Consider the following 23,910-nt stretch of genomic DNA (forward strand, 5'->3'; position numbering starts at 1 on the left):
CACAATCCCTTATTTGATGACTTCAATGAATCTAGCTATTCATGCTATTCACATGCTGCATTCCTGATACATAAATCCATAAATATTGATAGCATCTACCCCAGAGGCACACGTGGTTTCCTGAGATGATAAATCCACAGTTTCATATGTAATGGGGTAAACTACTAGACCTCCAGAGAGCATAGATGCATGCAGTAACCTTCATTCAAAATGCTCAACGTGTTGCGCAAGTTGAGGCTGTGTTTTGTCAGACAAGTTGGAAAATTTGATTTCACACTTGTGCACAAGCTCAGATTGAGTTGAGTATCTACAAATTTGTATATTTGATTCCATCTGCGAGTTTGCCGGCTGACAACTTGCCTGGACGACGAGACAAAATGCTGCTTTTTAGAGCATGAGATAAAGACATACCACGCTGAAAAACCTGACACAATTGTGTCTTTTGCAAAACAAAATACATTAAAAGACCCTTCTTAGCGCTCAAGATTTGCCACTTAGAGACTTCATATAACTTCCCACTCACATGAACCTTACATTACTGGTCTACTGAGCATGTCAGATGCTGAGTCTCGGACACCCACGCTTAGAAATAAGTGGTTATAGCCGAGGGAAATAGCTGAGGAATATTATCTTTGTGCCCTCATATCGGAGGATGAGTACAGTAATCTCCAACTCAAGTTTGAGGACTTTGAAAATGACACTTCTGGGGCACAGTGTAGGTGAACCGGGGTCAAAGATAATAATCATCGCAATTACAGCTTCAGCACTCGTTCTACTGCAGCTCAACCAAGGGTACCAAGTTTGTCCCCGTCACTAGAGTTCAGTATAAGTGGAATGAAACCGAACTGTGAAACAAGCAAACAGTGCTACAGCAGTCCAATCATGACTATTATGTATTTAAATATACAATGTAAACACATTTAGGTGTTATATTTTAAACTATGTTGAGGCTTCAGTCAGACTTTATGAAGCATCTCTTTGTGTTTAAGTGCAGCAGCACTTTCATGAAGATGAACAGTCACTTTCTTCCCTCTCTATCGAACAGAGTGACAACACAAGCACTTCCTCTTCTCACAGCGAGATACTCCACAAGCCATGGTATTCTTGTGAAACACTGACCGGGCAGGACGAGCAGCTGAGCTTCAAATAGATGCATTAATGCGACATGATAAACCGGACTTGAGTCAGAGGTTACTGTAAATGCAAGCAAGAAACTTTTTTTGTGAAATGAGGTTGTGATAATGCAGTGGACGTTTCTGTTTAATAAAATGTGTTTGGGTGTACCGTAGTGCCTGAGGATTGTAAGAGAGCACAGTCATTACCTCTCTCATCTTACACTGCTCAGTGCCCACATGCTGACAGTCCATAGAATTAAACACAATCCTCATTTGCAAGAACAACCTCTTGTTTCGGTGACAATGAGTAGAACTTGTGACGGACAAATGGCGCAACAGTGACTAGTCAGACAGTTCAGATCAGGAGACTATGAAGGATAATTACCCAGGCACCTTATGGAAAATGTATTAGCCCAAATTAACCTCTGATAAGCCCACATGACTGAATGTTCAAGCCACAATAAAGAAGGGTAATCCAGATGATAAAATGTTGAAATATAAATCAGTTTGGATAAAAGCTTTCCCATACTGTACAAATCCTCTCTGGCTTTAAATATTTGAATGAAGCATAAACTCTCCAAAACATCTTCATCTGTGTGAGCGCACTTAGACATGAACAGGGAGAGATCACTAAACAATTTAAATAGGAAACTCTATGGTAAAGCGTCCCTTGACTGCTTGTTTGAAATGAAGATACTGCTTTTAAGAGGGCATTATAAGACTTACACGTCAATGTCTCAGCTTTTAAAGCAGTCACTCACACACTGATGTTAGCAGTTATCTTCCACCTCCACACCCTCAACTCCCCCCAACTGCTCTTTCTCCTTTCTCCTTTCAGCCCAGGTGTTCAACACTAATCTCTTACCCGATGCCACCAGTGAAGCACTGAATAAGCTGTGATGACCGTCATGTGATAAAGCATCAATGGTAACCTCTGAATTATCCCCCCAAGCAGACGGATGTCATTTCATGAAAGATATCATGTTGACTCAGCAATGACTCGCGTCTTTTGACATGGGCTGTTGTCATATCAGTGTCCTGCATTCATCTGTCAAATGTGTCACACTCACTGCTACGCTAAACCAGTTTAAAACACATCATTCTCACCTGAGGATATTGAAAAGTCATCATGGAGAAATGAATCGCTAATTAGCATGTGTCTAACTATAGCTTGTGTATTGCCCAGGTGAAAAAGATGTGGGCGTTGTAGCCCAAAATTCAGACCACGGATGAGAAATCTGAGGTAATTCTAAAGTGAATGTCGGCTTTTATCAGGTCATTTAATCAGGGATGGAACTTAAGGTGAAGTTATTGTGAATGAGGTTATTGTAAATGACGAATATTTACGATTCATGTGTGAATGCATGGCACTACCACCGTTTTCCCATACTGAAACCATTATGGCACCTTATTGTCCCCTAAAGATCATACTTAAGTCAGAGTATAAACCACTAACCGATTATAGCTAAGAAAATGTAATTCTTCCCGTCAATGACCAGATTAATCAGTCAGTCATTGTCATTAGCCACAATAAAAATGGTACAAATGTGAGAGACAGAGAGAATGTATGGAATGTATATTTTATTTTGAAGCCCAAAATGTGACCTTAAACGTGGCCTTTGTTTCAAAATAAAATGAACTGAGACATTGTTAAAGGCTGCATCCTCCTAGTCAATTAGTTTAATGAGAGGGTGTCATTTTGGTCTTAGTCGTCCAAGATCTGTTTAGTGTTACTGTTTTCTTGTGTGCACATCTCTGGTGAACACAAGATTTAAAGTGGAGAAACTCGGTTTTATAGATCTTTTGATAAAATCAGCTAATCGATTAGCCGACAAAATCGAGTGAGTGTTAAAGGACTAAGAATGTCTTTGGTTGAAGACAGTAAGTTATATCAGAAAACAACCCATATTGTGCAAGCTATAGCATCCAGGATGCTTGTTGAGTATGCACTGAACAGGCCTTACGCTACATGTGTACTCGCACCTTTCCTGTCTAGACGAGTGAGAATGCTGCAAATCCAATGCGACCCTTCCCCATCAAATTTGATCGAAATTTCTAAATGAAATCAACAATTTCTCAGATGATTCCACATTGAAGGTAAACACAATTGGAAGAAGAGGAGATACTCCCATGATGGAGCATCCTGGTGGTCGCGGGGCGTGTGGATTTGCTCCACTAACCCATATTTAGGCTACTGTAGTCCATGTTGTCTGTGTTCTGGAATGGCAGCGTAGACGGAATAGAGATCCCCATTCCCTATGGCCTGCATGCTGTTTCCCCATCTCTGGAGATGTGTGATAGCTGAAGCATTCTCTGCTTTTAGCGAAATGCAGTGTGGTCTTATTACGAGAGCGATGCATGGAGGCTAATACACACCATCGAGTAGGCCTGCCGGGAGAGGTTTTAAAAAAAAAAAAAAGCCGGACAGAAAACAGGCGATGTTTACGCGTAAATACGCAGAGGGTTTTCAGTTGTTGTTGTTTTTTCCTCTTACCGTGGTACTCTGCGATGACCTCGCCTCACACGGCGCAGCGGCTGGTGATGTCGGCTTGTGTCTCTTCCTGCACAGACCCGACGCCTGTCTCTTGCGTTACGTCCTTTGGAGAATAACACAACAAAAAACATGAAGTTGTCGAATCATCTGACCGGAGACGAATAACGCGTCTATGTTTCCCTGATGATCATGTTTCCAGCAGTTATCTCCGAGGATGCGCTTCCCCCCCCCTCTCGCCTGCCTGCCTCTGCCCACCCGCCTGTCTGAGCGGAGCCGTGTTATGGCAGCCGGAGTGGAGACTGGAGACCCTCCCTCCGGGCGCAAAGCAGTGTATCAGGTGGACACTCAGCATCCCTCACATTCCTGCATCACTGGACGATAAAAGGGCAGGCCTGTGCATAAAATGCTCGGTTTGTTCTTGTTTTTCCAGCCTTATGATAGCTTTAAGCTTGACATTTAAGCATGTGACGTTTGTTCAATACATTGAGAGATGCTTGAAGCTATAACATTCCTGTGGTGTTCTTCTGGGGGTTTATATTACAAATTCACATTGACCTTATCAAACTTTAGTTTTTTTCTTTATTTCTATGTTTTTTTTTTTTGTGTGTGTGGGGGGGGGGGGGGGCTTTTTTATGTAATATGATGTTACAAACGTACATGTTCTGTGGCCTATTTTTTGAAAAAGAGACTTTTGTTTATGTGTTTTTGTATGTGTCTATTGGCCTTTGTCAGCTAGGAGCTCCATAGTCCAGGTGGACCATTTCATTTTAATTCATAAAAAAAGATACGATGTTGGTCGGAGTGCTTTAGGTCAGAACATCACAACATCTCACAGACGACCTTTACAGTAAAATAAAAATAACTGGCTTAACGTTTTACTACTTTTGGACCACGCATGTTAGTAGAGCCATCTGCTGGCAATGCTGGACCCCTCATGCTGCCTTCAGTTGCTCACTAAAAGCTGTAAATAAGATGAGCTAAAAGTAAAATAAGGTTATCTTCTTATGAACATTTTATGTTGAAATGCAAGGCAAAAAGAAATGCAAAATGTAATACGAAACTTCTGTGTAAGTTTGGTGTTGTAGGGGAGTAACATTTCTTATACATGCCTTGTTGAATATCAAATGTTTTTAGCATTGTAACATCGGTTTTTTTACATGGATTATACATAACTTGCATGTGTGTCTTTATTCTGCTTCTGTGTTTCACAGCTCATGTGTACAATCACATGTTGTTACCATTAAAGAAGTGTGCACAGCCTGTGCCATTTTCACGTGTGACTCATGAGTCAGACATATGAGCTCTGAAAGAAAACTTGAGGGCAGTTTTGTTAAAGGGCAGCTGTGCAAAGGCTCATCTGTTCCCAGGATGTGCAGCCATACAGACAGATTATATGTCTGCAGGGCTGTTGAGTACCACAAATACATTTTCCTGCATTGTTAGAACATGTGATAAACAAATTGTGCTTCTTATAAAGTATATGGGATAATCCTCTATGGCTTTTATTGACTTTCCAGAGACATGAAAACAAACCGTTTAGTATAACTGGGCTGTTTTTGCTGACCTCTTGTGGGAGCTATGTTAAATTCATGGAGTCGTTCAATGGGGGGGGGGGGGGGGGGGGGGGGGGGGGGGGGGGGGTTGTACTGCTGCCAAATAATGACCTTCATGAGGTTGGACAAATCATTTACAAATTATTATGTAATGTTCCATTCATTTGAAATGTGTTTTAACATTGTGTTTGAACAGGGTTTTGTAGTTAAATGAACATAGGTGCTGTAGATTAATCTACAAGCTTAACAGAAGTCATAGTCAAGAGGAATTTACATTTCATTTCTGTTTAAGAATGTTTTTGAGTCTCGATTAAAGATGTGGAAATGCCCACATGTAAACATTACTGGGAACACTTGAGTCCTGACAATGAAGAAAAACCCACAGAAGAGAGAATGGTATTCCTTCAGCAGGTTGTCCTTTCTCAACCGTCTTTCCAGGCCGACTGAATCATGACTCACTGTGCCATGGGGACGGAACAGTTTGGTAGTTATATTGTAACGATATTGTTGATTATTGAAATTCTAAAATAAGATTCAGACACAACAAAAATATAGTCAACCACAGTATGCGATTACTTTCACAGATTTATTTTCTGTTTAACTTCCTTGCAGATTATGTACGGATTTACAGAAAACTGTGAGGGATTACGTAATAACAGTATGAGTCTTAAATCTGTGCTAACACTATATCCTATACCAACAAGTAAAAAATGTGCACAGACTTTATTACATTTATTATGCACACATTTCAACAACTCCTCAAAGTGGAAATAGTCTCAGACACTTGTACTTGGATTGAGAATGTTAACAGTCGGGGAGTCTGTGGGGAAATACAGCACATATTTGTTGGTGAATTTAGGTATTTTATGTTACAGTCAAAAAGGCCCAAAATGTAAAATCTTTTTCTCCAATATTTTGGAGAACTAAGAACACATGTAACACAATAGACTTCTTATGTGTCAGTTATAAAGAGTTAGCAAAAAAACATCAGTGATATCAAATGAATGAATGTAAGGGTTAGTCAACGTTTCGTGGTTACGAAACAAATGATTCTACAAGAGACAACCTCACCATCACTGTGTCGCAGTCAGCTGAAGTCTGTACTGAGGCAATCACATGCTTGTGCTGGCAGTGTTAATCAAATATCTGCGCTTGAACCGAAATAACATTGCAGCCCTGTATTGTGAATCCATAACATGCAGCTTTGGTCAAATTCTGCCTCTTTGAAAGTTGCAAACGTGGAGCGTGACTTCTCTTTAACAGCCTACTGTTTGTAGCAGAATTTTTTGTCCATTTATTTAATTGCAAAGTGAACATTTAAAGGATGAATATGCATTTAAAGTAGTGTGTTTGCTTTTACTTTTCTGAAGCACGTAGTCTATGTGGCACCAGCAGCACATACCACATTTCAGCTGGGGGCAGTGTTGCTCTATAAATACGCATAAACATCCAACACTGTACACTGCTTAGTGATTCATAAATGTTTGTGTGTGTGTGTGTGTGTGTGTGTGTGTGTGTGTGTGTAACAACTCAATCACTTACCTAATTTACAACCATCATATCATTTAATTATTTTAGTTTCTCTCCAAGCTGAAGTCAAAAAGAGATCCAACCGTCATGCTCGGCTCTAATTAACCAAAATGCGTTGTGAGTGAGTCATGTGGATTGCTCGCCCAGCTGAAGTTAATTGCCATAGAAGAAACACTTATGCCTGCAGAAAAGGAGAGAAAAAGTAAAGAAATGATCTCTCAAACGCAGCATCTTCATGGAGCATCTTTGTTCTCATCAGTGTAGAAACAATGATTGTCTGAAGTTTAAATCATCAGTGCTTTGTGCAACATAAAAACATCAATTCCAATTGACAAGAAGCATTGGTGTATCAATACAAATATCAATAATAAACTTTGGTCCTCAGTGACTCCATACATTTTCCCAGTTAATATTATATCTTGCTGATTTCTCAGTGAAACAGCCCTGATGTTTTCCGAGAAGGTCATTTCCTGGATGGACAATGAGGCACTATGTTATGGGTACATTCACTTCCTCAAGGCCCTGGAGACCTTTAGTGAGGAAAATGTTTCCTACCTGCATGTCAAACAGACCTCTGTCCACAAAAAACAACCCAATCTGACCTTCATCACTTCATTTTTATTACATCTGAGAGAGAGAATCCTTGAAGCTGATTTTAGCATGTAATAAGACGGTTTATTTATTCTTCGTATTTACTACGATACAGTGATTGATTGCACTGATTTGATTTATTATTGCTTACCACGGAGCAGAAGTATCCTAACTGCGACCATTGAAAAAACACTACACATCTTACACTGTGCCCTTGTACTTGAAGCATCCATAGCTTGGCACTAGCGGGTGTATCATTGTGAAATAGGCCATGATGACAAGTTGTTCACTAGTGACCGCTGGCTGTGAGATAAATGTTTCTTTCTGTCCTGCCTGTTGGCTCTAATGCCAGAACGAGAGAAAAGATGCTGCTGTGAGCTTTATGACAAAATGTTTTATCCCCCATTAACCTTCACAGAGCGGGTATCAGGAGGGGATTTCAGGTGGAATAAAGCACCGGTGTCAATAAACAGGTGTGTCACTGAGCTCAAAGGAGATGACAGGCTAGCATGAAGCGCCCTCCGCCCTTCATTTCTCCTCTTTCTTTTGGGGTCATTCCTTAGCTGTGCTCTGACAGCAACCGCTGATAAGAAAATGATTAAGTATCACAGACTCAACCACAATCCAATTCACGTTCCCGGTTGCTCTGCAGACTACAAAAAAAAAGAGCAGGAGCTTCTTTTCTAATCAGGAAGTTCTATTAGCTTTCTGATTACTCTTTATATAAGCCATATTGGTGTAAGGCCGTTTGACTTACATCCTGAAAAATCCATTTACAGTACATTGTGTCTCTGAATGTTCCAGACATGAGCAAAGGATCGAAGATCTCAATGAGACAAATCGGGCTGAGCTCACCACTGTGTCTGAAATGGATCAGTATGAGTTCACATACAGCAAGACACCAACTCTGTGGAAACATGTGAAAAGGCAGATTTAGTCCACAGGGATCAGCGATCAGCCGTGCAATTCCACCCGTGATGCTTCTGGGCACCCATGAAAATGGAAATGGCAGCTGCTGATCTGTCGATTGGGACCAATCTGCCGTCTCGTCAGGGCTCTTCATTAAAGTCGAGCACTGTCCATTAGAGCCTGTAATCCTCCTCACCCAGTGCCACACACGACCTTGATGTGTAACAGTACAACACCGTTTTAACAGCGCCTGAGTTCTCACAGAGGTATGTCAGAGGCATTTTGACTTCTGGCATTTATGGCTGAAAGAAACTGGATTTAAAGAGTTCTCTTAACTCTACAATCCCTTGTAGAGTTGTTCGTCACATTACAGCGAAACATAACCAGTAATTTAACTCATCCTCATCCACGCTGCCATCGCACAGTGTGAGTTTTTTTCACTGCCTACTACAGGAGTGTGATCATTCTTTGCTCACCATAGTAGCTGCTTAATTGAGCTGGATGCACGTCAATGATTTCACTTAGAGGAGATCATCAAGATTCAGACAAGCACCTGGTCTTTTATGCGCCTATAGAAGCCTGGCAGGAAAAACGATTACCGGCCCCATTTGTTCTCTATAGACAGTTGTGACCTTTCCAATTGGCACATCCTCTTACGAATATGACGGCTTTTCTTTCCCAAAACCAGGAGTGATCTTGCATTTATTATGCACATAAATTGCATATTTGCTTATTGCGAAGCTCAGAGCGAGAACATACTGTACAATCAGTGTGGCGCTGCTTTTTGACTTTGGATGTGTCAGTTGTTAGTAGAAGTTTATAGTAGACCCATTGTACTCGTCTTTCAGCTCCACTCTCACGGTTCTCAGAAAAAAGGGCTCCATCTAGCAAAAGATGTCTATCGTTGCCTGTGCATCTGCTGAAACATGGTTTCGTTTAATGTCCAGTGTGGTGAATAAATAACAATAAGAGTTGTGCATTATTAACATGAGAATGTGGGTTCAGTTTGACACGGATGTATGTGGCCAAATGAATAAATTGTAGCAAAAAACTGAAAATAAACATTTGTAATGTTATGGATGACCAACATATAGGCTTTTATTAGGCAATATGCAGTGTCAACAATAAGACGCAAAAAGATAAAAGTATTCCTTTAGAGCTCTCTGAGCAATATGAAACCCGATGAGAACTATCGGCGTGTAAGATTTGGTTGCTGGACCGTTAACTCAAGCTGTAAGAAATACAAGACAAAATACACACATGGGAAATACAGAGCAGAATACAAGCTTTTACAAATAAAATTCCCTGTCTCCCTTTGTACAATTTGGTTATAGATTGTATGATCAAATGAATTCCTGCAGCGTGGTTGGGGTTATAGGAGCCCAGTGAGTTATTGCCAAAATCGTTGTTTACTTGAATGAATTACTTCTTCGGTAGAACTGGAGGACGTACAATAGGAAACATCAGAGCAGAATGAACTTGCAGGACCATCAAAGGAAAAAGCTCAAAATGTTTGATTTGGAACTGGTATCCTCACCAGGAGCCACAGGATTCACAGTTAAGGATCTTCTTGTACTTGATGTTTATAGTTAACCATGTGACTGTTTTTAATCTTTCTCTAGTCTATGTTGTCTCATGCGTATGCTTTTTGAATGGCACCCGAATTGCATTGCTTAGGACTTTGAAAAGTAAAAGATTAAAATACTACAAACAGCTTCAAATGAAAATGTTGAATTTTTCAAACCTTGATATTTGTCTGAACATAGTGAAGGGGAGGGAAAAAAAACGGATCACTCGCAGAGGTACAGACAGGTAAATGTGGTGTGATGTTGACCTACGGAGCACAGCTGACAACTCGAATTACAAGCATTATGCAAAAGCAGAGACCTGATGAAATGATTCCTCATTTCTGCATGACAGAAAAGGGAAGAATTCAATTTGGGCCAGTTATTCATATTTGGACTGCGAAGACAGAGAAAAGGAAGAGGAGGAGAAGAATTCTCTCTCTCTCTCTCTCTCTCTCTCTCTCTCTCTCTCTCGCTCTCTCTCTCTCTCTCTCTCTCTCTCTCTCTCTCTCTCTCTCTCTCTCTCTCTCTCTCTCTCTCTCTCTCTCTGAGTGTTAATGCTTTTTGTACTTGCCTCTGTTTGTTGTGCAATGCCCGGTTGATCAGTGTCTGCTGCCTCACTGTACAGACTGAAGCTCAAATGTCCACACAGAATCTCATACACAGAAAAATGACTACATGGACACACAGAAGGACACCCACTCTCGCACTTCACTCTCATTTTTCCTCTCACTCTCACACATTTTCATCATTGCTTGTGTTTTCGAAGGTCTTTTATGTCATTTTTATCCAGGGGCTCTTCTTGTCCATCACTTCTTTCACATCTTCAACAGCACTGGAGCACAGTCCAAACCTGGGCCTTAGTAATGATGACCACAGGCACAACAGCCATCTGTAATGTGTCCGCTCCTCCCTTCAGGGAGCCGGAGAAGGATCTGCTGTCACTCTAGCAGGGGAAACATCTGTTCCCATTAAATTACTGCGGCCCTGCCATGCAAGTTATCTCTACTGCACTCTATTTTACCGCCTGAGTCTTGCGCCTGTCGACAAGGGTATAAAACAAGATTAGTTAAATGAGTGGGAACTGGGGAAGTAGTAAAGGAGGGACGGAGGTAAGAGAAAGAGAGAGAGACGTCTCTTCCCTTGTCGTCTGCTCTCTTACCAATTAGGAACTGGGGACTGTCCTCGAGTGAAGCAAAAGAACGATATAATCACCTCATCCATCAGCTAACCGCACGGCCTAAACCCATTACATGAGTAACACTATGAGTGGCCTGTGAGAAGAAGTCTGTCCATGCTGACGACCTCTAAGCTTTTCAGAATGTGTGTGTGTTTAGACGTCGTTCCAATATTTACTTTTCAAATGCTGCAGTATTGCTCAAAACTTTGTGTTTTACTTTCAAACTTGAATCCATTCTGAGCAGCTGCTGCAGTATTCGGGTAGGATTGTAGAATGAATGCATAATGGGCAAGGTAAAAAAGATCAAATATTTGCAGCTGGGCATATGGCGCATAACCACAGCCTGCAACATCTGGTATTATCTGACTGTAGATGAAAGAGCTGCAACTGTGTCGCATCCAGTTTTGTTCTTTTTCTGTCAAAGCACACATAAATAAACAAAGTGCAGCATCATTTGGACAGTCTGTTCAGTCAGCATGAATTAAATATAGCAGAGGAAGGTCTGTGCGTGTTCATGTGTGGATAAGTGCTTTCTGGGACTCTAACCTTTGTTGCGCATTTCATTGTAGTTTTGACATTCTCCTCTCACAATGAGAAAAAAGGGAGAACAGTCTTGATATTTATGCATCTGCTTGAACTGAAGCAGAGCAATATTTTGTTGGGATATGCTTTTTTTTGTTATGTTAACCTGTATCCCTATTTTTGGCACGAGATACATTCATTAGGTATTCAACACATTCAGATGTAAGCTAAATGAAAGGCTGCTGTAGGCTCCAAGTGTCTGCTCAAACCACCTAACAAACATGTCTACTGTCGTAAGAGTTCACTATGCTTTTCGCCTCAGGAAAGGTTCCACTGTGTTGTTAACACATGCTTAACAGCATAAACTATAACCGCATGATGTAGACATGTGCCGCTAAAATTCATTGCAAACCACAAGTCACAGCATCGCTGAGGTCTATCTATTTTTAAAAGACACTTTTGCCTTGTGAGATTTTTCTCCCCTCATGCGACTGGGAAGTAGAATGATTTCCTTTTTTTCCCCATTTTATGTGGCATAAATGACACTGGCCAATCACAGCCCAACACTATTAGAAAACAGTTAATTAAACAAAACATTAAAGTCAGTGACAGATGACTTCTGTTTTGGTTTGAGTGTCAGCTTTAAATGACATGCATGCATTTTGGAGGAGTGCAGGTCGGGGTGAGGAATATGGGCGTGCAGAAAAAGAGATGTCTGGAGGGTAAAAACAACAGGAGGAGAGAAGAAATAATGAAAGATATTGTCTGAGAGATAACCCTGCTGGGTGGTATGACAAAGTGAGGAGGCAACGACATTGGCTAAAAATAGAGATACTCAAATGGAGGGACATAAACACAATAAAAGCAATCAAATTACATTTGCATAGCTCCCCCCCCCCCCACCCCCCCCACACACACACACACACACACACACACACATCAGAACTAAACCTACACAGATCAGATGACATGTGTCCTTGACAAAAGAGAGAGAAACCAAGCACACTGTAAGTCGGAGCTTTGAAGATCTGGAGTAAACTGATGAGTCTGGAAAGACAGCAAATTCTATCAAATGCTGGAAAGTTAATAATTTTAAGACATTTTGATGAAGCTGTATGGTTTAATGCAACAGTGCAATATTTTGGGAAATACGCTTAATTGCTTTCTGGCGGAGAGTTGGATGAGTGATCGATACCACTGCAATATCTGTCTGTTTAATTTGAACAGTCAAGAGACTGGAGGCGGGCGGAGAAAGCAGACTGGAACTGTCCAACAGTTACAAAGTCTGCCTCTAAAGCTCACCAATGAACATATTTTGTCTCATTTGTTGTGTAAAGGTAACAATTGTTGTTTTACATGCATGTGTTTATGTGCCGGAATATTTCCTGGATATTGTTAACCCTGGACAGGCACACCGTTTCCCCCGGCTTCCACTCTTTATGCTAAGCTAAGCTAACCAGCTGCTAGGGGACACCTCGTATTTAATTGACATACATCATGTGTATCTCCCTAAATATCAAACTATTCCTTTAATGCCACTTTGAAAATGTCAGGCTATTACACCTTCACTGTGCACATTCTTCGAACACAATACAGCATACTGTCGCTTTCTTTCTTTTGCTTCATTGCCAAGTACCTCTTAGTTGATATTCTGTTTATGTCTATGATCCGCACAAAATATTAATTCTCTGATGATCACCCTGAACATCATCAGAGGTGAACTCTGTCCCATACAGCTGATGGAATAACCTGTTTCATAGTAATTAGTAAAGCTTTTAATTATTCAATGGAGCACAGCGGGTGTCATGAAGCTAATAGCAAAAAGCAGCATCGACTATCATCTTTCACCCGGATAGTTTAATTCTTTGCACTGCCTAAGTCTGATTAGGCAGTGCAGCTCATTGCTATGCTGTTCATTACAATGACCGGGGGCTGTGATAAACAACTTTTTAATTGCAAATGCCTGAAGTGTGACCAGTGTCAGAAGTTTGCACTTTACATCAGGGTAGTGTTTCCATTGCAGCATGGCTCACCTCATATAACAGATGGTGAAATGCATATTGCATGCATATTAATACAATAAATGCTGCGTTATTAATTTACACAGAAGATTCAGTTTGATTTCTTTTTTACTTCTTTCACGTTTCTCCTCTTTTTTCAAACTATTTTATTTGACAAGTCCTACGTGGTAGAGATGTCCTACCCTTGTTTGAATGTGAACACAATAGTAAATCATTACTGAATATTCATTCGAAAATCATCATTACCATCTTCAACATGTAATAAATCACAAACCGTCTTTCTCCTAATAAGGACACAATTGTGTGTCGGGGTCTGCGGACCCCAGTGGGCTTCAAGAGATTCTCATTCTTCCCTTACAATGTAACGATTGGCCCCTTGGTGTTGGATAATCAATCTGTAATTATTCTTTCAATGTGAAAAAAAACATGAATATGCAAAGATTTGGAAACAGGGGCTCAATCTATCTATTGAGTGTTAATCGTTGTGATGAAATACTGTTTTGCCCTTATTCCCATGTGTGAATAAATCAATGACACGACAAAGGAGATAAGAGAATCTCTCTCTCTTTTCGCACTCCGTCTCTGTCTCTGCTCTTATAAATCTACCGGCCCATGACTTCCTCCATCAATCGTTTTACAGTCAACTTTAACAAGCAAGATATCGTGGCTTGTAATTAGACAAATATAGATTTTTACAGGTTAGCACTATATCTGGCAGAGCTTCTTCCCTCTGCTGTAAAGAAAGAGCTTTTTTTTAAATATGCATTTCACCTTGAAAAATATGTTTTGCTGTGTAAACAATGACGACCCACTTTGAAGCGGTCTTATCATTTCACTTCCTAAAAATATCAAAAAAAGGGAAAATTAAACATTGGGCTGACATTGAAGCTGCATCCGTCTTTCTGCTTTCATCAATATTTATTCATAAACAAAACACCGTATCACGGTTGTGTAACACAGGCACATTGTGAAATTTCCTTTGCAGCGAACAGCCGCAATACCTTCGTGCCCTTGATGCCCCATGGTGCAGTATACAACATGTATCCTGAATACATGCATATGTAAGCATACACACATGAGCACACGTGCCCTGACCCTCTGCTTCGGTGTCTTTCTCGCTCTCATTTCACAGGGATGCCGTTGAGTAACACAAAGAGAAAGCATCATAACCTCCGCTGTGGCTGGTCTTTGTAAATTGTTCCCTTTTAAATTATTCATCACTAACATATTTGTCAGCCAAATCCTGGTTTGCTGTAGAGGGTTTTTAAATATTGAATAGATTTCACATCTAATAACCCCAGCGCTTAAACTCCATAAAGTAACTGTCAGGCAATCATGACTCATATACGTGTCGGCGAAGCTCTGACAGCAGACGAGGATCCCGCTGCATTTGTCAGCATCACTCGCAGTCTGCCGCTGTGCTGTATGAAAAATGGTAAACAGTGTGAGAGCATCCCATTGAATCTGCCTCCCACTCAGATTTCTCTCCGCTTGGTTTTCTGACGCTAGTGGTGGGAAACAGGGGGGCGAGGGTCAGAAGCACACTGCCCTGGTACTCAAGAGACGCCCGTAGTTCAGGACTAGCTCTAATTAAGATTCTGGAGTGGAGAAGTGTTTGACCTTTACTGATTTATTTACACACAAGCATCTCTATCATCGCAGACATGGCTAGTCATCTTCCCGGAGAGAAATCCTTGAATGCAGCTCCGAAATAACTCTTATAAATGAAGGCATCTTTTATAACACAACACATCCGCACACGCAGTGAGACACGCACAATGATATTACTTCTTCCTCAGGAATGTTTGCATTTTATTCAGGGCTCAGACAACATTGTAACATTGTTCCACATGTAAGCCCCAGTGAATATGTTCACATTTGTATGAGGTTGTTTAGTAACTTCAGGGTCTCTTGGTCTGATTTAATCCCCCAAATAAAAGTTATTTTAGTTTTTGTCCTTTTTTGCTTGTTGTTCAGGTTCACTTTAACTAATTTATGTTGTTTGAATTTCACCAAATGTAAATTATTGATTTGGGGCATTTCATTATGTTGCCTAATACAACAAAGCTGATAAAAACCTTTGCATTGTTTCCACTGCAGTGTACCTACACCCTTAATGATGACCCAAGGGCATTAAGCCCTGAAATGAAAAAAACAACAACAATTGAGCACTTTTGCCAGCTGCATTGCTAACATTACAGCAGCTCGCTGCTTTATTTTTGATAATGTCATCAAAAGTGAAGTCCTTTTACAGTGTAATGCAGTATAGGTTGGTTTTTGATGTCCTTGTTTGCTGAGGTCATCATTTTGGAAGCTGAAACACATTACCTGATGGATCGGTGGTATCCATCGACTGGAACACAACCATAATCAACTATAGCCGCCAAATGACAAAATGGCAAATGCTGCAGATGTGTACAACATATTTTATATAACATGTTAGACCCGAATGTAAGAAATGATCATCCGCCAAAACACAACATAATCTCAAACATGACTAACAATGATATTAGAGCAATCTTCATGGGAAATAGGAGCATTTGTATTTGTACAAATCTACTGAAACATCTTCTGTGTGAACTCACTGTGTGCTTAATCAAAGGTCCCATATGGCAGAAAGTCAGATTACAAATAGGTACTTTATATATATATATATACTTTCAAAGTATCAAAACTCAAAATTCAGAAATGCACACAGTCATCATGCAGAAGCTGTGTCTTTTTAAGCAAGCTGCAGTTTGGTCACTCTGCAAAGTTTGGCCACTCTTTATTGTCTTATTCATTTGACAATTACATTCTTTTTATGTTTACATTAATAGCACGTATTTGCATGAAATCATTTGCCCTGAAGGTGGAAGGGCAAACCTGAATATTCTGATTCATATTCTGAAGCTATTGTCATTTCCCTGTATTTACTTGCTGAATTGCCATTAATAAAGATCATGCGGCTAATTTAAAAGTTGAGTAAGAGATATGCCCTGATGAGAAATTGAATACTGGTCATGCAAAGAAAAATGTAATTGAATGTGGCAGATATGTTGCAAAAATGATTAATTCATGAAATTACAGCATAATGATATAAAGAAGCACCATCTCACGCTGATAAATGCCTACAAAAGTCTAATTACGCAAACACAACAATCAGGCTCAGAACACTAACTGTGTCTATGTGTTTGTCATCAAAAACTATTTGCCATCAGCAAAATGAATAATTTTTGGAGATTAGACTCACAGTTGCCTTTTGAAAAACACATATTGTCATACATTAAGGTCCAACACGTAAAAATAATTTGTATTTCCAATTGACTCTTGTCTCTTCCCTCAAGCGCAGATGTCAGGATGGTGTTATGTTTTTTTCACTGAAGGTTTACTGAATGCTTTTGTGTTTTAATTATTGTAACAGTGAATAAAGACCTATCTCTGACATCGCTTTATCATTCTTTCAAAAATTCGATCATATTTATTCAGGGAGAGCGGTTTGTGACAGTGTGGGCTCCATGGTAGCTCTAACAGCTCAACAGAGTAGCAGAGGGGGGCGGGGCTTAGCAAAGGGTAAATTATGTTGTGTTTGCCACCGTAATACTGCAGCTGCCTGAATTATGTTCACAGGCACTGATTTTTCAAGCAAAGGCATCGGAATGATGTTTTTAATAAACTGTCACTGTGACTTTTATTGGAAGCCTGATATTACAGACGAGAAACAACAAGAGAACACCATGGATATGACATGTAACATGGTCTGTGCCTGTTGGTTTGTGTGGCCGCTTGCCTTGCAGGTAGTGGAGGTGGGAGTGCAGAGGGTCATCATTAAAATGGCAACACCTGGGCTCATTAGCAACACATGGTAACTGTGTGCCAGAGCTCTTTTATAAACCTTTTTGCCGTTTCTCTCTTCTCCCTGAGACACCCATTTGTTTTTTGTCTGACATTATGGTTTGTGTTGCTGCAACTTTGCACTTACACACTTTTCATCTCATGCACTCACCGAGACTGCTGAATGTTCTGATTCCAGATGGCACCGTTAGTTTACGTTATGGTGTTTGTAAATTAATTAATAATTAGTTAATTGGCTGTGCATCGCTCTCTTTTGACACAGAGTAATGTCAACATTTTATATCTTGCAAGATATGTCAGTTTACGTTTCCTCAGTGTGTTAATAAAAAATGGACAACATGTCCTTCAAAACTTACTTCTTGCAATTTAGTAATATACACATAATTCCCCCTCATACCTTCTATTGGTGATTTCAAGTAGTTTAACTTTTAATGAATGAATGTCCTTCACTGGTTATAAAATATCTAAAAAGAGACTTCTTGATTCATCACGTTTTTGGTTATTATTTAACTTGAACTCAAAATCAGCACTCACAAAGTTGTTCTTGATAACTGGCTGTCTATTCCCGTGAGGCGTAACCTGAGCAGATCAAATTAAAAGGCAGTACACTGAGGATTTCTCCAGCGTTGCTCACCCACCATGTGTGAGCGGCCACAGGGGACAAAGTGAACAGCAATAAAAGAAGATGAGTGAGGGATTTGGATAAGTCACCCAGGATCACCCCATTATATGAGCTATTCCTTTTTAAACCCTCATCAGCATAGCAGGGCTTTCCAGTGCAGCTTTACAGCTCAGGCAAGACTACAGTCTCCCAAGAGAAAAAAGAAATTCTCTTTTCATACCGCTGCATGATGTAGCTCTCACTTATCAGCTCATGAAAATAAAGGCCTCCTCATTTATGAGATTTAACAAATTCCTGATGCAACACCTAACATTAAGGTGACACCTACAAAAACTTCCTTTTCTTTTCATTTGCCATCCGTGCAGTGAGTTTTTTTTGTTCACTTCATTTGCAGACACTACCTGCAAAAGAAATTCAATAGGTCATCCTGGAACAATGTCAAATAGCTTTCTGTTAAAAAAAAAAAATAGGACACACAAGCCAGAGGGCAAGTGTCAAGTGTTTGTGTCAAGTGAACATGCTTTGAGGTCAAAAGGTGACAAAGTTGCTGTAAAAATGATGGAAATGAAAGGAGTGCATACCACTTGAGTGCTCTCTAGGTTGTTCGTGTAAGCTAAATGTTTTTTAAAAATGTGTGACCATTGAAATGGAAGTGCCCCCCCCCCCCCTACCTCACCTCACCCCTTTCCCCTTTCAGCTACAACATGTGCTTTATTGATTACAAGCCTCTTACTTGGATTGCTGTTGTAGTTAGCTGTCACTGGTGCAGCCGCACAAACAACACAGGAGACCACTGAAGCAGCCTTTAAGATAAGCACACATTAGCAGTACATGCACTTTCATTTCGCAGGTTGCCGAAAATGCAACATTCAGGCTTGAATTCAGGTTGTGAGCTACAAGCTGCAAATATTTACTTGTTATCCTTTTTTTTATCTTGTTAATTCACTTAATTAGTAGACGGTATGTTCTGTGTCCACTTCAAATAGTATGTCCCGGTGAAGAAGGTTTGCATTATCATGAGTGACTGTTCTTGTTAAATATTTTAGGTCCCCACTTCGGAGAGAGGAGAGCTAATGTCCACACAAAAGTCCTTGCCATGTATTTGAGGTTAACTTCAGACATCTTACACGAAAGACAAAGGCAATTAAATATTGATTTGGACTTCAAGAGGAAATGGATGTGGTCGACTGCAGTGAGCAGAACAAAACCTACAGTTAAATGTTGCATGTTTCCTTCAATCAAGTCGAAAATAATTAAATAAATCTGACCATCGGTGAAGGCATGTCTTCAGATTTAATTTCCCATAGTTAACCCTATCCAAGGTAAACGTGCCATTATCAACCATGTTTTTAGCAACTGGCTAATGACACATCAAGCACACTGGATTTGTGCTGACATGTTTTATTCTATAAATGGCCACTGTCAGTATGCATAAGGTTGGAGGTTTGACAGTGACACCTAAAACTGCCTTCTTGCTTTCACAATTGCCCAGTTGTACACCATTCAACCCTTCATGTTGCTGCACATGTCGAGCTTTCCATTCTGGCACCGCGCGCAATTTACAATAATAACGGGTGGCAGATCTATCACTTGATATCAAGGATTTTCTTTTTTGAGCAAGGGGTCCTTGATTTCAGACAGATGCAGACATAAGCAGGCTTTTCATGTCTAGCTGCGACTGTCCATTTTGCTTGCTGAGATGGCCTTAAGCTAGCAAATTAAGCTAATGTGTGTGCATTATAGCTACATACATGATGTAGAGCTTAAACACTGAGGCTAAAGCATCTTAAACCATATGATTTCAGTTTTAACGATTAAAGAGAAAAGGTTTTATGGTGAGTTTGGCAAGCTTAACGTAGGCTGAGGTTGCTTGTGTGTTAAGTTCCCCTAATCCAATAAAGAGCAGGACAGAACTGCTAATGTTAGCTTACACTCTGATATAATATGGGAAAATGCTACACAGTAGATGTGCTTAGTGGTGAACCGGGCTTCTTACAACTTGATCTGGAAATAGCGTCTGATCATTACTGTAGGTATAGTGACCTTTTTAGCTGGACATGCTAACAAACATTAGAGCAGATAAGCACAATGTTAAATCCATTCATAGCACTAGAACTCATTAATTTATTTTTGGAAAGTCAAAAAAAGGCCCCGCCCTCTAGACTCTTACACTCTTTTACATGTACATGCTGTGAATTGCGACTCTTGCTAGGCTTGCTGTGCTTGTGTTAGCTATGGCTGCAACCAAATAAATAAATCTAACTTAATCTAAATGCTAAGGAAAGGTGCTTCAATGCTTCCTTTCTTTTCTCATTTAGCTGAGGGTGCACTAGACCATCCTTGAGGATACAAAGGAAAGGGAGGTAATATCCACAATTCCTTGCATCAGCAACATTTAAAGCTGCCTACCACTTGGCTGGTAATAACGTCTGTCGTCGCTGTTTAATTGTAAAATATGGATAAATTGAAAACTCTGTGTTTAGGCAACAAAAGCTAATAAGATTAAGGACAAACATCACAGTAAGGTTTAAGATAATACATGCACTAAGTAATCAACATAAGTACCAAAAACACATCACAAATATCAAAACTTCCAAATATCTCAACGATTTCTGGACTCCTTTCTCCTGGTTGTAAATCCTGTGTTTGTTGGACCCGCCCACTGTGTGTGGATTTTTGTTGGCCTTTATATTTTCTCATCACACTGTAATTGTAGTCACTTGAAAGCTTGGTGCGTCTTGTACGGAGGCTACGCAGTGCCTTGTGTGTCAGTATCAGACGTCGCAGGATGTGACAAAGCGTCGATATTTGACAACCTGGGAATGACTACAGGCTGTCTTAAGAAGTGGACAGGAATCCTTAATTGCATTGAGTTTGTCACTGCAACCTATACTCATTTTGTACAGGAAGAGTGGTTAGAAAAAGGTATAGGACATAATCTTTTTTGACTATTCGACTGCAGCCTTTGATCGGACAATTGCTCTTAGGGGACTGGACATTTGATTACTCTCTAAAATATATATTTTTTTCTGTTGGCAAGTTTAAGTTGGTGCTCCAGAATACATTCTGTAATACTGATTTATTTGACTGAATTGTGGGTGTGCAAATTAGACTCAGATTTATTTCTCTCTAGGTCATTTAATCGCACCACTGTAAATCTATTAGAAGGGGGAGGGGGAGCATGGGGGTAATTCAAGCACAGCAGGCTCCGCCACAGACTTCCAGAGCAGGTGTGAAGATACAGTAGAGAGGCTTCATTAAGTCGGTGTCAGGTAAACAGACTGCAGTAGAGAGAACAAGTAGCAGAGGAGGGTGTCATTCTGACAGGCAGCACACAGAGGAACAGGAGTAGCATTGCCGGGATCAAGAAGCACCTGCTGCTTCCTCAAGAGCTCTTCAGCGGCATGGAAATGCAGAGAAAAAGATAAACAATGCACACTCTGCTTTGCAGTGAACAAGTGAGCCTGATAATGACATGAGATGTGTTTCCAATTTCATCTCTGCTGAGACTGTAATCACATTATGCATAACATTTTTGTGTCTGAATTCAAATTGTACCTGCACAGTGGGCCTCAGCGATGTGTGGGGCTCAATTTGCAAATACCAATCCTGCTCGCCTGTTGCAAGCCAGGGTGGCGCACACACAACAACGTGAGACATTTATGTATATTCATGTGCAGTTTTAGTTCTCTTAAAGCTGGCAAGGGCACGTGATACAGAGACACCACACACCTGCATCACATACTAATTGAAGTATGTTAGCTGTATAAGAAACAATGTAGCAGAGATACATTACAGAGCCAAGTGAGCTCTCGCTTGAACAGAGGTCAGCAGTGAAAGGATGACTAACAGAGGCAATCATGGCTCTTTTTCCATAATTGAGGGACTTTCCCACAGCACTTTACGTGTTCATTATGCACCCTGGGCACATCTCTTTAGTGGGCGGACTCCTATCGATTCCTCAGCCTTACTATACCCGCAGCCATTTCTTTTTAAACCCACCATTGCCCATTGCATCACAGCTACTGCACAACTCAAAGGGGATTACAGAACTCATGTGGAATCCCCAAGTGTTGTAAAAGCACTATCAACTCTGACTCTTTAAAAAAAAGGAGGCAGGCCCATATATGTAAGAAGCAATAAAATAAAATAAAAAATTTGTTATGGATGTGTAATGAAATGATACTGTACAGTGAACCTCTTCTTGCAAAGTGTTTAAACCGTTTTTTAATCTGCACGTTTCAGAAAATGCAAACAATTTCCTCTCCCAGTCATCATCATGATATTTAATTTTCATGCCACCATTCTGTAGCCTCTATACACCCACACAGGTGTTTTCAGTTATTCTGGCTGATTAGAGCTCTGCTCAGGTTGAACGTGGGCCGGAACTTTGGCTGGAAATGTATTAGGTCACAAATCCTCAGACAGTAGCAATGAGAACGGTATAATTTGCCCCGCCCTAGCAGGTACAACAAAGCTAACAGGAGACTCGAAAAGATAGCAATCAATCAGTCCATACACTCCCACACAGTCCTGATCAGAGGTCTGATCAGCCAGATTAACTGAAACAGCTGTGTGGGTGTTCAGAGGCTTTATAGTATTGATGATGGGATTTCTATTTTGGGATTGTAGCATTCATCAATATATACAGTGAAAAAGTATTCAGATCCTTTACTGACGCAAAAATAACACATGTAAATTAATCAAGTAATTCATATTTGAGTAAAAGTATGTAAGTATTATCAGCAAATGTACGTAAAGGTGTTCATTGTTCAGCAAACGTCACAGCATCGACTGTGTCTTTCTTTGTGTTGCTTGTGTTTTCCCTTGCCCTTGTGTCTCCTGTGCTCCTCTTACTCTCTGTGTGTGTGTGTGTGTGTGTGTGTGTGTGTGTGTGTGTGTGTGTGTGTGTGTGTGTGTGTGTGTGTGTGTGTGTGTGTGTGTGTGTGTGAGTGAGAGAGAGGGCTGTGGGCATGATGGCTTCTCACTCTCCCTGCTCCCTGATTGCTGTTCAGCCTACACACCTGCTCCAAACCGCACACCTGCAATCCATCCACTCATCTAAAGGCAGCCACCCCAGTTCTTCGTCCGCTCATCGCCCGATCTTTGTTTTAGGCAAAGTGGTAGATCTGGACGTCTCTGGCCTCTTCAAGTGTTTGTTCAAGTGTGCATTTTTCTTTTTGGCTCTGGTTTTTCTCTAACCTTGTCACTCTGTGCCACGGGATCACTGCCTGCTACTCCGACACGCTTCACCAGCCACCAGCTCTCCTCTTTCCCCCTCCGCCACCACCAGCTGGACTTTCCCTCTGAACCGCCTTCATCCCCGGAACGTTTTGTTATCCATTCCATTCTCTAAATCTGTGTCCGGCATTGAGGGAGTGTTCTACTACTATAGACAAAGTTTTGGGATTGTTATCATCCATAATGTGTATGTTTGTTTTACTGCTGTAGATGCATATGATTGAGATCAGTTTGAACAACTTTATATTCTGCTTGGTGGTTTAAATTTACAGCAATGCATCATATTCCATAAGATCGTCATGTCTGTATCATCACTGTCCTGTGAGAACCACAAGAGCCCTGTATTTATATTTGCAACAATTCATTTTCCAGCTGATCCAAGAGGGTTTTTAAATAGTTTATTCAGATTAGGAAATAGGATTTTCACAACCTGTAAATGAACACTTCATCTGTCAGTAAATCCCCAAAAAAGTATTTGTTTTCACTGGACTGGAAAGGTATGAAAAAGTCTTATCTGAAATGTAACTGAAGTGTGTTATTCCAACAAAGAATATCATTAAATCATGATAATCTTAAAACAGAATACTGAATGTATTCGCCTTACATCATCAAAGCAGTTCTGTGCATCACATATAATTCAGTTGCATGATAAAAGGACCCATTTCAAATGGAAATCGCCATTTATGCATAACAATCCACAATGCATAAAAATCCACAGCTAAACAGGCCAACA

Source organism: Pholis gunnellus (genome assembly GCF_910591455.1).
Source record: "Pholis gunnellus genome assembly, chromosome: 11".
NCBI lineage: Eukaryota > Metazoa > Chordata > Actinopteri > Perciformes > Pholidae > Pholis > Pholis gunnellus.